This window comes from Oratosquilla oratoria, chromosome 11 (genome assembly GCF_046742065.1).
Source record: "Oratosquilla oratoria isolate Oo_2021 chromosome 11, ASM4674206v1, whole genome shotgun sequence".
Classification (NCBI taxonomy): domain Eukaryota; kingdom Metazoa; phylum Arthropoda; class Malacostraca; order Stomatopoda; family Squillidae; genus Oratosquilla; species Oratosquilla oratoria.
In genome coordinates this window covers 6,806,411-6,822,311 of record NC_134787.1, presented here as the reverse complement: position 1 = coordinate 6,822,311, position 15,901 = coordinate 6,806,411, and the positions used below count along the sequence as shown (strand labels likewise).

The window sequence follows — 15,901 nt, the reverse complement described above, 5'->3', positions numbered from 1 at the left end:
CTTGCATTACAGCTGGCATTACATAATGGCCTTATCCTTGTCTTTGGGACAAAGACGGCCTCTCAATCTTATATTTACCAATTATTTTCCAACCAATTGTAATACAATACTTTTTATTTCATTTCCATGATTTCTAGTCAGTTTCAACACCTGGGCTATACAATTATACTCCTCAACTTCTCCAAACACTCGCTATCGATTATAACCGCTTTATTTTTTCTTTTACTTGAAGGTTACTGGTTTCCTTTTATCAATCTCCTAACCTACAATGAGACTTTCTTGGTTCATATCACTCAGCATATCTTGCCAGTTTTCTGCGCTTTCCGAAACAAGAGTAATGTCATCCGCAAACTTAAAGACATAATTTGCGGACTCCCTGAAAGTTTCCTACCTCATCACTTATCAGCTGAGCCACTCCCTCCCTCCCTTATCTGATCATAACTCCTGACACCCTCCCCACCATGTTCCCAAACTCAAACCCACCCCTCCCTTTCAATTTAGTCTCACTCAGTGCTAACACATTCATCTTCCTTCTCACAAACATCCCCCTCTTATTTTCATCTGTAGCACAATCACACACACTTAATGACCCAATCATTGGGGTTCTGGTGGGAGCCCTTCCAGACCACATGTCCTTCGTTTTAATTAGGAGGGACATACAGAGTGGAGGTTCCAAGACCCCTCGCTTTATCCCAGTTAGCTGCCTTTTACGAGATACATGAGAAACACGGTGGCAAAATTCTTCCGCCACCACAGGGGATAAGGAAGTCATAGAAGCGGTAAAGGAATGGCTCACGGGGATAGCATAATGGAGGGACAACAATAGTAAAAAAGTTTAATCATTCCTCTACGAGATTTTAAAATCCAACTTAGACGCCTCTGATCCGTAGGGGCGCCCCCAAAACTGTCCCTGAATTACTGGTTGCATGTGCGCAGTCAATACCTCAGTGTGGTGAAATGTAATAAACATTTTAAGACCTCATGAGAGGTCAAGTATGTGGGAGTATGACGGCATGCTGCCACACTCCCTTTAGAATACTGTTCCTGATCATTAATAAAAAAATTCTACTTTGATTCATGAATCATGCGGATGAATGACGGTCTTGTGGGAGGGAGGAGGGAACTGGGAGGAGGGACGTGGGAAAATTGATGGAGTGTAGGTCACAATGGAGAAAGGGCTTGGGAGAAGGAAAGACATGAAGAGAAGGAGGGGTGGATCGATGGGGGCAAGAAAGGAAGGTGAGACAAGGGGAAGTGAGAAAAAGAGATAAAAGGGGAAGAGAAGAGGGGGAGAGGAGTAAGGGAGAGGAGAAAGGGAGAGGAGAAAGAGGGAGAAGGGAGAGGAAGGACAATGGGGGAGATGAGTGGGGAAAGGAGAAGGAAAACAGAGGATAAGGGGAAAGAAGGAGGAGGAAAGAGGTGAGAATGGAAGAAGGAGAAGAGAGAAGGAGAAGGGAGAGAGAGGAGTTAAACGGAGGAGGGGAAGGGAGAGGGGGAAGAAAGGAAGAGAGGAAAGTGGGGACGAGGAGAGAGAGAATGGATGAGGGGATAATGAGACGATTGGGAAAATAGGTCGACGGGAACAGTTGAAAGGCTGGCAAAGTGAACGAGGCGAACGTACAGTGTAGGCCTTAAGGTCTCTTGCAGTCTCCTTCATTCTTACGTTCTTTCTTATGTTTTTACGACGGGAGAAGGGGCGAGCTGGGGGCAAGAGGAGAATGGTGACGCGGAAGAGTGAGGAAAAGTGAAGATATAATATAGCAACATCTAAAGCACGTTTGCAGCAGCAGCAGCAGCAGCCACAGCCGTCGTGCCATTAATCCACCCAGGAATACCTTCATCTGGCCCATCCATCTTTGTTTTGTTTTTTTCCCTCCACATTCAATGTGTGACCGTGAGGAGTGCGAACGGTTTGCTAAGCCGCTCGCTCTCTCTCTCTCTCTCTCTCCCTCTGTGTGTGTGTGTGTGTGTGTGTGTGTGTGTGTGTGTGTGTGTGTGTGTGTGTGTGTGTGTGTGTGTGTGTGTGTGTGTGTGTGCGCGCGCGCGCGCGCGCGTGTGTGGGCGTGGTGGTGGTGGGGGGAGAGGTTGAGGCAGGTGAGGCGTGACGTCACGCCCGGCCTACGTCACGAGCAAAATATGACGTCATGCCATCGTTTAAAGCTGATCTGTTCATGGGATGACGACGATGATGATCATGCTACTGATACTGATAATGCTAACGATAGCGCTGGTGGCATTAACAAGGTAAAACCATTACCTGTAGGATTAAAGATAATGATCATGTGATCATGATGATAACTGTAATGATGACGACAATGCTGGTCACGATAAAAACAGCGGCCCTCGTCCGCCATGCACGAGCTAAGTTCTGCTGCTCTCATGTTGCGTTCGCGCTGCACGTCCTTGCAGTGTTGGCAACCCGAAGCAATGCAGTTATTTACGTGAGAGAAATGCGGGGACGGGCCCGTGTCTGCGTGCGTGTGTGCGCGCGCGTGATAGTGCATGTGAGGGAATAGGAGAAATTAAGAGAAAAAGGGAGAGAGAGGGAGGGAGGGAGGGAGGGAGGGAGGGAGGGAGAGAGAGAGAGAGAGAGAGAGAGAGAGAGAGAGAGAGAGAGAGAGAGAGAGAGAGAGAGAGAGAGAGAGAGAGAGAGAGAGAGAGAGAGAGAGAGAGAGAGAGAGAGAGAGAGAGAGAGAGAGAGAGAGAGAGAGAGAGAGAGAGGAAAATGGAAGAGAGGGGGAGGGGGAGAAAAGAGAGCATGGGATAAAGGAGGAGAGCGGTAAGAAATAGCAGAGAGAGCAGAGAAAGAAAACAAAAGGAAACGTAAGAAGAGAGTGATGAAAGAAGGAGAAGGGGGGGTTGAGAGGACAGAAAAGAAGGAGAGAAAATAATGGATATAAAAGAGAGAAAAGAGAGAAGAGAGTAGAGTAGAAAACAAGGAGGGAGAGGAAAGATAAATGTACGAAGCGAAGAGAAGAGGAGAGAGAGATATGCACAATGGTTTTGGACCAAGCTGAACACGTGATCGACAGCTATCAAGCTCAGGGATGAGAGCTCAGCCTTTGAATATAGACCGATTTACAGGCAATGACGTAACCTTCACCATGCGCAAATATCCATCCCCTTGCGCTAAAGGGACAGTAATAGGCTTGCATATTTAACGAAGCTGCCCTATGCGGAGTTTAATCTCGGACCTCCCGCGTGAGATGTCGTGAGAGATCAGAATGCTAACCACCTGCGGGCCGTGTGTGTGTGTGTGTGTGTGTGTGTGTGTGTGTGTGTGTGTGTGTGTGTGTGTGTGTGTGTGTGTGTGTGTGTGTGTGTGTGTGTGTGTGTGTGTGTGTGTGCGCGCGCAATCTAATTCTTTAGAATTCACTCAGAATATCGGTAACAAGCTAAGGAGGACAACTTGGCAACATATTTGTTATAGACTGTGATCATGGTTTCTATCATGATGGCCAGCATCCCACTGCTTTCGTTCGCTTGCGAAAAAAGGCACGTGTCCGGTTGATCCTTCCTGTCTACTGTCGACCGGTCCGCCACAATGTAGGGTGGGCCCAGGCAGGACAATGTATGCCAACGTCTTGGCGCGTGCAAGGGCGTAACATCAGAAACATCATCCGGGCAATAGAAACGTTTTTTTCTTTCTTTCTTTCTTTCGTGGTTAGCGGGGCTGGTACCCGCTCGGACCTCACCTCGTCTGTGGTCCAGAACTGTTCATACATGAACGCAGGAGAGACGGTGTTGTCCACGGCATTACACCACTGCAGTGATGGTACCCGGAGGAAGCTGATGTGCCCAGTTCCTGAGGTGACCAGCTGTCGGGAGCCATTACTCAAAGTGGATGCCTTTCCTAACCTCTGCGCCACGACGAGGGTTCGAACAGTCGCCACGGTAAGCTTCCGACCGTCAGCCGAGGCAAGCCTCTGTTCCGGGTGTGGCCAATTAAACCAAGTCACCATTACACCTCAAGCACCCTCCCCCTCCCCACCGTAGTGCCCAGCCACGGCAATAACCTCCCCAAGTAAACAGCTTAAGTTCACGGGCCTGGGCTAGGCTTGATCTGCTGGCCACATAATTACGAGACAAGCGCGTTACTATTGTGCTAATCAAGAACTTGGGTTTGCGTCATGGGACCGTGAGCCCGACTGGGGTGGGTGGAGGGTGGGGATGTGTGAAGTTACGTGTATATACGCACTCCCCGCTTCCAAGGTCTCCTCCTCTCCTTCCCCCACACTCCCCTTCCTCCTCCTGTTTGTGTACATACAGAGGACACACCAAGTTTCGCTGCTGGCAGCCTTGACAATGGAGAGCGGCAAAACTATCGTTAGCAACACCAATGATGCTGATAACACCAACACCGCCAAGCTACCACCATCAATAGTACCAGCCCCTTCACTACATCATTGCCAGTAACAACTATTATCCATCAATAAAACACACACACACACACACACACACACACACACACACACACACACACACACACACACACACACACACACACACACACACACACACACACACACACACACACACACACACACACACACACACACACACACACACACACACACACACACACACACACACACACACACACACACACACACACGCTGTCTCGAAAAGAGACACACACACACTGACGGTTGTTTCCAACACCAGTACAATTTGTTACGTTGCATATGGCTACCTACACCACAAGAGTTATCAGCAACCGCTTTACCACCGACGCCACATAAGACTTGCATCACTACCGTTGTTCGCACCCTTTGCGACATCAACAGCACCATTTACATCATTGTAGTTGTCACCTCCGTCACTCCCACACTCACATCACTGCCAGCTAGCTTAACTAAAATCAGCATTAACTAACATTAACTTAACTAACATCATAAGCCATCTCCATGTTACATTTCCCGTCTTGACCACAATTACCTTCCCGCTACGCGACCCAAATTCGCCAACACTGCCAATCATGGAATTTGATACTGCTAAAACATGCCTGTCACACCTGAGTCCAAATGATAACTTGCCAGCTACACTGAACCGCCATTTTATCGAGCGGCATTGGTTCCTACATTACACGATCACAACAACCGGAACACTTGTCACGGGAAGGCGGGAGGCAAGCACACCGTGACGTGACGTCACAGATGCCGCGGAGTCCTCGATTGTGCGAACTGGCTGGCTAGGCTAGCGACGTTAATTACCAAACGATTGTTTCATGTCATCTCTCTGATTGTGACACGTGGGTGCCTATGTGCGTGGAATCGATCACGTTATCAACTGCATAGCTACTCCCGGTATATGAAGATGAAACGGAGAGTGCGAAAATGACCGTCGCTTTCCAAATAAACGTTAAACGAAGGCGTGGCCACGGCAGCCTCGATGTTACTGATGTGATCTGGATCACCGGATCGAGGTCAGAATGAAACAGTTCTCTCTCTCTCTCTCTCTCTCTCTCACACACACACACACACACACACACACACACACACACACACACACACACACACACACACACACACACACTTCGGTGCTCACAATTATTATACTCATTCCGACCCATTCTACCGAATTTACTCTCGATCATCCGGCTTGCAACCTCGCATTCGTATTCTACCCATGAAAATACTTCGCTGCAACTGCGATTCGTTCCTTACCTTAGACTACCGCCAGGCCATTTTCATCACTTTAATCCCTCCCGCGAAAGCCACACCCAATGTGCTCTCTTCAGTATCCACCTCCCGTGGCTTTCCTCAAACACAACGATTCAGCACCGGGATAAAAATAACTCACAAAAAATATTTCCCCTATCTATCTCTGGCACTAGGATAGACAGCCATGCAAGTCCTCTGCCTGACCTACTCACATTTGGCAGTGATATTCCCTCAGCCACCGCATCACGTGCGAGATGGCTGCATGCACGCCTTTTAAGGTTGTGCATGGGACACAAGGAGGGTGTAATGAACGACGATGCACTACTTCGAGCTCGTCCGTTTTTTTTTTTTTTTGTGCTACAGAATCCCTTAATATTTCCCACATATTACTCATTTATTTATTTATCTATTTACTTATAATATTCGAGAGAAACACATTTATCATGATTTTTATGTAAGCACAGCGTAATCACGAAAAATTGTAACTATTTATCCTACCCTCTAAAACTAGATTGTGATATTTTCAAATAAATATATCTAATGTGTTGTATAAATCTGACTATGCCTCACCCCCCCAAAAAAAAGAACAAATATCAAGATTGAAAAAATATCCGAACGTCACGTGCAAGGTGCATGAAGATTCTTTTCATTCTTGTGATGCAATATATACAAACAAACGCATATACACCTAACACTCGAGATTTAGCCTCTCAGCACAAGGTCTTTGTTGTAGTATATGGGCAGGAACACCAAAACTGGAGCAAGGTTCAGGGAGGGAGGAGAGGGTGGGAAGGGAGAGTGAGTGGGTGCCGACTAGATACTGTGTACAATCAGGTCGATCTTGCGACACCTGGGGGTGGGGGGACCCGTAGAGGCAAATTGGGTGGGGGCGTGTAGCAGCACTCACTGAAGGTCGAGGGAAGTGGAAAGAGGCAAGGAGGACGTAGGATGTGAGCAGTCGGATTAATGCCGAGACGACTCCGTGGGATAACAGGTGTGCATGCACCTGCGTCACTTAACTGCGTGGGCAATACAGGTGCAGCCAAGTAAATAATCATATTTTATCACTGGGTATAGAAAAATATGGAAACTAATGATAAAATCAGTACCAATGATTTTTTAGACAACATTTAGCATGAATGTCAACGAACTGAAGAGCAATTTCGTTTTGAAAATTATTATTTTCGGACGGGAATAGTCTTATTCTCTCCTGACCTAAACTAAACTAGGAAATGCAACTGAAGAAATGGCATCGTCGTTTTCCTCATCCCCCCCCCCTTTCATGTGTCTGACGTGAATTTAAAATATAAATCACAAAATCTGACCAAATTATATGTTTACCTTAAACAAGGAAGAATAAATCAAGGCTGGAATAGTTTTTGATAACAACATTCAATTACTTCATATGGAACCAGAGCACAAACTCCACAGGTAGAAACCATCTCGATAATAACCAGATGTGTTGACGGTTGACGTTTGTAAAGACGACAAAAATGGCGGTCTTTCGCACCGAAACCTAGTAACGTAAAAATAAATAAATATATAAATAAATAGATATTAAATAAATAAATAAATGAATAAATAAAAACAAAACGTTAAAAAAATGCACGTTCGATAGTGCCTTACCCTTCAACGGATAGAACTCTAATGAAAAACAAACATAAAAGCAAAGTTGTTTAGCAAAAATAATTACAACAAGCATGGTACCCTCAGGTGGGTAATGTATAAAATTAATCATTTTAGGATTAATTAGCACTGTTAGTATTCGTTACCGACAATATCTACATACATACATATACCAAGGCTTTTTCCCCCTTCCAAGGGAGGTAGCCAAAAAGAGAAAGGCATAAAAACACTCCCACCCATTTCATCTCTAAATACACTCCACACCCCTCCTACCCTCCCTTTCATCTGAGCACCTCCTGGATGACGGGTCATCCCTGCACCCTGCCCACCGCCCTGGGTCAGAAGCAGTGTCGCAAGACACAGCACATCCACAGCAAGGCCGCTTCATTTAATCGGCGACCCCCCCTCTCCGTCCCCCCTTGCATATAAGGAGAGGACGGGGAGAAATCCCTTCGGGCTGAGTCAAAATTTACTCACACATACTACCCCCCCCACCCACCCCCGCCCATTCCTCCTCATGCAATCACATCATCCATATACAACCATTCTCCACTCACCTCTGTCTTCCGTCCTCTCCCTTCCTTCCTCAACAGACATTCCCCTCTTCCCCAAAGCCCCCTTCACCCCATCCATCCACCTCATCCTAGGACGTCCCCTCATGTTCACTCCCTCCACATCTGCCCTCCATACCTCTTTTACTAGTCTTTCTTCACTCATTCTTTCCATGTGTCCAAACCATCCTAATATTCTTTCATCAACCCTATCTCCCAAATCCTTTTTCACCCCTGTTCTCCTTCTCACCTCCTCATTTCTCACTCTATCCAGCCTAGTAACCCCCACCATACTTCTCAGACACCTCATCTAATTTAGTAAAAATAATTACAACAAGCATGGTACCCTCAGGTGGGTAATGTATAAAATTAATCATTTTAGGATTAATTAGCACTGTTGGTATTCGTTACCGATAATATCTAATTTAGTAACCGTATACATATGTGGTGGGAGATCGTAAAATCCAAAATCTTATCCATACCAACATCCGATGGGAGGGAAACAGGCTGGTTACCAAAGCAAAATTACTATGCAGACTACTGAGAACCTGTTCGATTAAATCGCAGTGAATCCATCAGGTAAAAAAAAAAATGTGAGTGAAATTGTTGGGCGAATTAGTGAGAATGATGAAAATGTTTGCGAAACTATAAAGCAAATTTGTTGGGAGGCAAAACTTCTGGGAAATTTTGAGATGGATTTGTCATGTGACACTGTTTGAAACGCACGCATGCTCTCTCTCTCTCTCTCTCTCTCTCTCTCTCTCACACACACACACACACACACACACACATACACACACATACACAATATATGAAATTCTTTGTGAAATTGTCAGATTAAAGGGCTATACGAAATCATATTGGCTGAAACTATAGGAAAGACAACAATAACGTACTTTGAAATCATACAAAGAAAATATACGACAAAATCTCATCCAATATTTGTAAAGCAAACTAACAAGCAATCATTGAGTTAATCCGCAAGATGAAGTTTTGGAGGAAATGGAAAGGAAGAAAAATGATAGAAGGGAGAAGAAACAGGATGGGGAAACAGATATTTCGAAAAAGAGGAAAGTGAGAGAATCAGAGGAGGTGCAGGACGTCGGTGAGGTTGGTGGCCAATGGCAGAGGTGGAGGAACAGATGGAGGTGGAGGAGGAGGAGGAAGTGGAGGAGGAGGAGGAGGAGGAGGGAGAATGGAGGAAGAAGAGTAGAGGGAAGATGATGAGGAAGAAGAGGGTGCTCAAGGAGGAGAAGAGAGGAGGAATACAACAGGAGAGGGGGAGGAAAGTGAGACAGGAGAGCAAAAAGTAAAGAGGAGGACAAGGGAAGGAAGAAGGGAAGGAGGAAGGGAGGAAAGGAGGAGGAGGGACGCAAGAGAGGAGAGAAGTGGAGAAGAGAGGAGAAAGGAAGATTAAAAATGAGAGGAGAGAGCGGAGGACAGGAGGGGAGAAGAGAAGGCGAGGAGGAGGAAATGGGGAGGAAAGTGGAGGAAAGGGAGAAGGGAGATGAAGAAAGGAGGAGAGGATGAGAGGAAGAAAGGAAGGGGAAGAGGAGCAGGACGAAAAAGAAAGGGGGAAAATGGTGGAGGAAGAGGAGGAAAATGAGGACTAGGACGAAGGGGAAGAAGAAAAAAAGAAGAGGAGGTAGGCGAGAACAGGAAGAAAAGAAGGAAGTGAAGATTGAAAAAACAACAGGAAGAAGATTTAGGAGAACAGCCCACAGCAAATATTGCAATCATGTCAGGGGAAAGAAAGTCATAAAGATTCATTTATAGAAAATAAAAGAACGATCAATAAGCATAAGGTAAGCAAGTCCGGATTGATAACGACCTAATTAGAAAAAAAGGAAACAATATGCCAAAGAAGGCACCTAGGACGGAAGAAGGATTCAGCTAAGTATCTGAGACGGAAAAGAAAGTCATAAAGATTCACTTATAGAAAATAAAAGAATGAACAAGTATAAGGTAGGCAAGTCATAAAGATTCACTTATAGAAAATAAAAGAATGATCAACAAGTATAAGGTAAGCAAGTCCGGATTGATAACGAGCTAATTAGAAGAAAAAAATGAAACAATGTGGTAAAATCTCTAACCTATGATGAAAGGAGTTGAAAATAAGAGAAACAGCACGGAAGAAGGATTCAGCTAAGTACCTCAGACGGAAAAGAAAGTCATAACGATTCACTTACAGAAAATAAAAGAATGATCAACAAGTATAAGGTAAGCAAGTCCGGATTGATAACGAGCTAATTAGAAAAAAAATGAAACAATATGGGAAAATCTCTAACCTATGATGAAAGAAGTGAAAAATAAAAGAAACGCCTTGCCAATGAAGGCGCCTACGGAGGAAGGATTCAGCGAAGTAAGTAAAGAAGGTGGGGAATCTTAACTCCCTGCTACCGTTGCAAGTCTTTGTTGGTATGTGACCACCATTTCTCCCTCCTCCCTCCGTCCCTCCCTGGCCTCTAGCCAAGGCCTTCTTCGATTCATTTCACCTTCTTTCTTGCTTCCTCCTCTTCCGCCTTCTCTCACGCCCCCTGTCCTCCTTCATCGTCCTCTTCGCCATCTCCCTCCCCACATCACCCCAACTGGCTCACGCTGAGTGCGTTTTTCTACAGCTGCTTTGCTCTTCGCTCGGAACTGCCCCTCCCTGCCCTATTCGTCCCACCAACATCACCCTCTTCCTCCTCCTACTCCTCCCTACGTAGATATCTACGTCTCTCGAGCCGTAGGGCTAAAGAATGCCTCTTGGGACCCAAGGTCCATATACTATTTAGACCTTGTTGGGACCTACCCCCTGGTCACAACCCATCCCGACCCTGCGCTCTCCTGCAAGTAACCGACTTTCGCCCTGCATCTGCTTCACAGACCTTTCCCGCGCTTGGTTTCAAGTGAAAGTTGACGCATGCGCTCCGGTAGCTAAATTCGCGCGGACTAGAGAAATGAGCGGTAATTTGATCTAGAATATACTTTTGTTACATTTCCCGTGCAATTGTACTTGTGGACATTCACCTAACTTCCCTAAACTCACAACCGTCCTATAAAGTGTTATCGCAATACAGTCAGGCCTTGAACGGTTATACCTGCAAACGTGATGAAAATACACGAGTCCAGCTACTAGCGAGATCACGACTACTGCATACGTGACGAGAGGCAGTCACTTATAACTGTAGGTACAATTGCAATGCTAACTCCGAAATGGAGAACACCACGATTACCAATTATCTGCAATTGTAACTACACTACTGTTACCAATATTAATAATAAATATTAATAGAAAATACAAAATATAATACTGGGTTAAAACAATGGATACAATAACACGGATAATGATGACAGTAACAAAATAAAAAATAAGTTTATATGAGAAAGAATTAACTACAATGATTGTAATCCTGGTGACGAGATTGAAGCGATGAGGAAGTTGGAGGTGGAGGAGGAGGAAAAGAAGATGGAGATGTGAGGGAGAGGAGAACTGGAGAAGGAAAAAGAGGGAGAAGAGCAGGAAAATAAATGGAAAAGATGGTGGAGGAAGAAGTGGCGGAAGAAGAGAAGTGGGAAGAAGTGGAGGAAGAAGTGAAGAAGGAAGAAGAGAAGGAGGAAGAAGTGAAGAAGGAAGAAGAGAAGGAGGAAGAAGTGGAGGAGGAAGAAGAGAAGTAGGAAGAAGTGGATGAAGAAGTGAAAGAGGAAGAAGAAAAGGAGGAAGAAGTGGAGGAAGACGGTAAGTAGGGGAAAGAGATAAAGGGAGATGGAAGGAGAAGAGGGAGGAGGAGGAGGAGGAGGAGGAGGAGGAGGAGGAGGAGGAGGAGGAGGAGGAGGAGGAGGAGGAGGAGGAGGAGGAGGAGGAACAGGTGCAGGGGGAAGGTGGAAAATAGTATCCGCCGATTGCCTGGACACCAGCCGCTGCGAGACAGTTTTATTCCCACAATACAACAGCCCTCCTCCGCTCCACGTCCCCACCCCGCCCCGCCCTACCCTAACCTACCAGCTCCTCTCCAGTGGTCCACCTCTTCTGATCCCTAGAACATATTGTCTTCTCCAAAACAGCATCATCTCTAACACCAATCTATCCCATCTTCCCTAATCATAATCACCTCCTCCCCATCACTTCCTCCCACGCCTGTTCCTTCCTCCTCGTCCCTATCCTCCATGGCCGATCCCATCTTACCGGACACCAATTCCCTCAGAGTCCCTACCCCAACACCCGTCACTAAATATTTTGGTTAGACACTCTTCTATTCCCATCCCTAATTCCAACAAAAGTATGACTTGTGCCCAACAGTTATTCCCAAACATCAGCAGACTTTAACATGGGAAAAGGGAAAAGTGATATGGAGACGAAACGAGGAGGAAACGAAAGAAAATAAAATGTCATGAGCAGGAGGAGGATGGGACGACAATGAAGACAGGAGATATTACAAGGAAATGAACCGGCGCGACCCGCCCCGCCCTCTATGATATCTCCTTGTACCATCTTTCATTCTTATCACCACATGACAAGCCGCCATGCCAATCACCTCAATCCCGCATTATCTGTCACCGTCACCGCAGTCACCCCCAATGACGCCCCCCCATCCCACCTCCTGTTACTAACCCAGCCCCCTCACCACCTTGGGAATGTCACCAAAATTGGCAAAGGGGTCACCAGTTGTTACCAAAAGTGGCAAACAAGTCACCAGATGTCACCCCACGACTGAACCTTATATGCTGCCAACATGAAAATAAAATTCGTAGATCATGACAAATTTTTCGAAAATTTATTCACACACGAAAAAAAAACACATCGCAGCGTGATACACCTCTCTTCTCTGTTTTCGTAAATCAGAGTAGCCTCGCACTTCGAAACATTTGTACGAGGATCTCATGTTTTGAATCTCCCGTTCCAGCTAGAACGAACCACTGGCATACCCCTACTGCCTTAGGGTTGATTCACACTATCGGTCCGGTCGCGCTCCACTCCCGCTCCGCTCTCGGTCCGGTCCAATATTGTCCCATTGATTTCAATGGAAGCATTCACACTGGCGCTCTCGCTCCAGTCTCGCTCCGGTTTCGCTCCGGTCACGGTTCCGTCAAAAGATATTTTTACTGGAGCGAGACTGGACCGTGAGCGCCAGTGTGAACTCAGTTGCCACGGTCCTGCTCCTCCTGCTCCACTCCAGTCGAGATTCAGCCTTCATATAAGCAAGTAGTGTTACCTTCTGTCCTACCAAACCATGGATAATCCAAAGGAAACACCACAATGGGATCATGAGAAAGTTAGAAAAATGATAAAAATACATTTTCTTTTTAATTGTCACTGATACAATGACAATCCATACAGCGAGGATATTCGTAAGCACCAACTGAATAAAATATAACCTACAAAACTTACTTTAATTTTGTGGATTTAGATGAAATGCTAATAGAATTAGTCAAAAGGTAAACCAGAGCTGTATGACCTGACTTCGCTGCACTACAGTGATAATGTTTGCATACTTATCATATTGCCAAGGTACTGAGAGAAAAAAATACATATTATTAACCGAAGAAAGAAATTCCATATGTATAATAACAACCTATTATCCACTGCGGAAATGCATCTCCTTAGCTCACTCAACAAATATTCCTACACAAGTTTGTTTGTCTACTTATATTTTATCATTTTGCCAAGGCATTGAACCAGCTGGGGAGCTGAAATAATCTTTCAGTGTTTCTCTCGCGCCAAAAGCCTCCTTTGTAGCATTTCCCCCTCTTCCTCTCATTGGACGTACTGTGTTTGATGGAGGCATGACAACAGTATCTGGTAATGCAACAGTATTTGGGTGTATCAGATTGTGAAGTATGCATGTTGTTGTAATGATTGCATTAGCGTTAGAAGTCATAGCTTTAAGTTTCCTGAAATATATTCTGAAGGTTTGCACTAGAATACCAAATGTGCACTCAACTATCCTCCTGGCTCTAGATAATCTATAATTAAAAATCCTCTTCTCTACCTTATGTTCAGTCTGTGAACCTGGGTAGGGCCTCATCAAATTTCTCTTCAGCGGGAAAGCCTCATCTCCCACTATAACGTATGGTGCAAGCACATCAGTGCCAGGAAGTGCAGCATCTTCTTGTACATTTCAAGTCATCCTCAATTTTGGATAGTATTTTCTCAAATGTTCCTTTGTTCATTCTGAAATAGCTGTGGAATTTACTCTCATCATCAATAAGACGAGGATACAGAGTATGAAATTCTCCTATCTTGCAACATAGGATGAACCCACAATCTCTTTCTTTTTCTATTTTTTTTCTTCTTCTTCATCAAGTGCAATAGCGATTATTGCCAACTCGGCGTCAGAAAAGTCACACATCCTTCGTAACTGATGGTAAGACTTCTACTGGTGTCGAGGGAGGGGGGATGACGGGAACGAGAGCGGACCGTACGTGTGAATACCTCAGAACCGAGAGCGGAGCGCGACCGGACCGATAGTGTGAATCAACCCTGAATACCTCAGAACCGGAGCGGAGCGAGAGTGGAGCGCGACCGGACCGATAGTGTGAATCAACCCTTAGGGGTATGCTCTCGGTCCGGTCCAATATTGTCTCATTAATTTCAATGGAAGCATTCACACTGGCGCTCTCGCTCCAGTCTCGCTCCGGTCACGGTTCCGTCAAAAGATATTTTTACTGGAGCGAGACTGGACCGTGAGCGCCAGTGTGAACTCAGTTGCCACGGTCCTGCTCCTCCTGCTCCACTCCAGTCGAGATTCAGCCTTCATATAAGCAAGTAGTGTTACCTTCTGTCCTACCAAACCATGGATAATCCAAAGGAAACACCACAATGGGATCATGAGAAAGTTAGAAAAATGATAAAAATACATTTTCTTTTTAATTGTCACTGATACAATGACAATCCATACAGCGAGGATATTCGTAAGCACCAACTGAATAAAATATAACCTACAAAACTTACTTTAATTTTGTGGATTTAGATGAAATGCTAATAGAATTAGTCAAAAGGTAAACCAGAGCTGTATGACCTGACTTCGCTGCACTACAGTGATAATGTTTGCATACTTATCATATTGCCAAGGTACTGAGAGAAAAAAATACATATTATTAACCGAAGAAAGAAATTCCATATGTATAATAACAACCTATTATCCACTGCGGAAATGCATCTCCTTAGCTCACTCAACAAATATTCCTACACAAGTTTGTTTGTCTACTTATATTTTATCATTTTGCCAAGGCATTGAACCAGCTGGGGAGCTGAAATAATCTTTCAGTGTTTCTCTCGCGCCAAAAACCTCCTTTGTAGCATTTCCCCCTCTTCCTCTCATTGGACGTACTGTGTTTGATGGAGGCATGACAACAGTATCTGGTAATGCAACAGCATTTGGGTGTATCAGATTGTGAAGTATGCATGTTGTTGTAATGATTGCATTAGCGTTAGAAGTCATAGCTTTAAGTTTCCTTAAATATATTCTGAAGGTTTGCACTAGAATACCAAATGTGCACTCAACTATCCTCCTGGCTCTAGATAATCTATAATTAAAAATCCTCTTCTCTACCTTATGTTCAGTCTGTGAACCTGGGTAGGGCCTCATCAAATTTCTCTTCAGCGGGAAAGCCTCATCTCCCACTATAACGTATGGTGCAAGCACATCAGTGCCAGGAAGTGCAGCATCTTCTTGTACATTTCAAGTCATCCTCAATTTTGGATAGTATTTTCTCAAATGTTCCTTTGTTCATTCTGAAATAGCTGTGGAATTTACTCTCATCATCAATAAGACGAGGATACAGAGTATGAAATTCTCCTTCAGTCTTCCTATCTTGCAACATAGGATGAACCCACAATCTCTTTCTTTTTCTATTTTGTTTTCCTTCTTCTTCTTCTTCTTCATCAATTGCAATAGCGAATATTGCCAACTCGGCGTCAGAAAAGTCACACTTCCTTCGTAACTGATGGTAAGACTTCTACTGGTATCGAGGGAGGGGCGATGACGGGAGCGAGAGCGGACCGTACGTGTGAATGCCTCAGAACCGAGAGCAGACCGAGAGTGGAGCGCGACCGGACCGATAGTGTGAATCAACCCT

At 45.0% G+C, this 15,901-nt stretch overlaps 1 protein-coding gene across 1 annotated transcript in view; it reads right to left on the bottom strand.

The window, feature by feature from the left end:
- Positions 1 to 15,901, bottom strand: part of LOC143029588 (zinc finger protein 704-like) — a 202,424-nt gene that overhangs the window by 143,518 nt on the left and 43,005 nt on the right. The gene's annotated exons all lie outside the window — the stretch shown is intronic.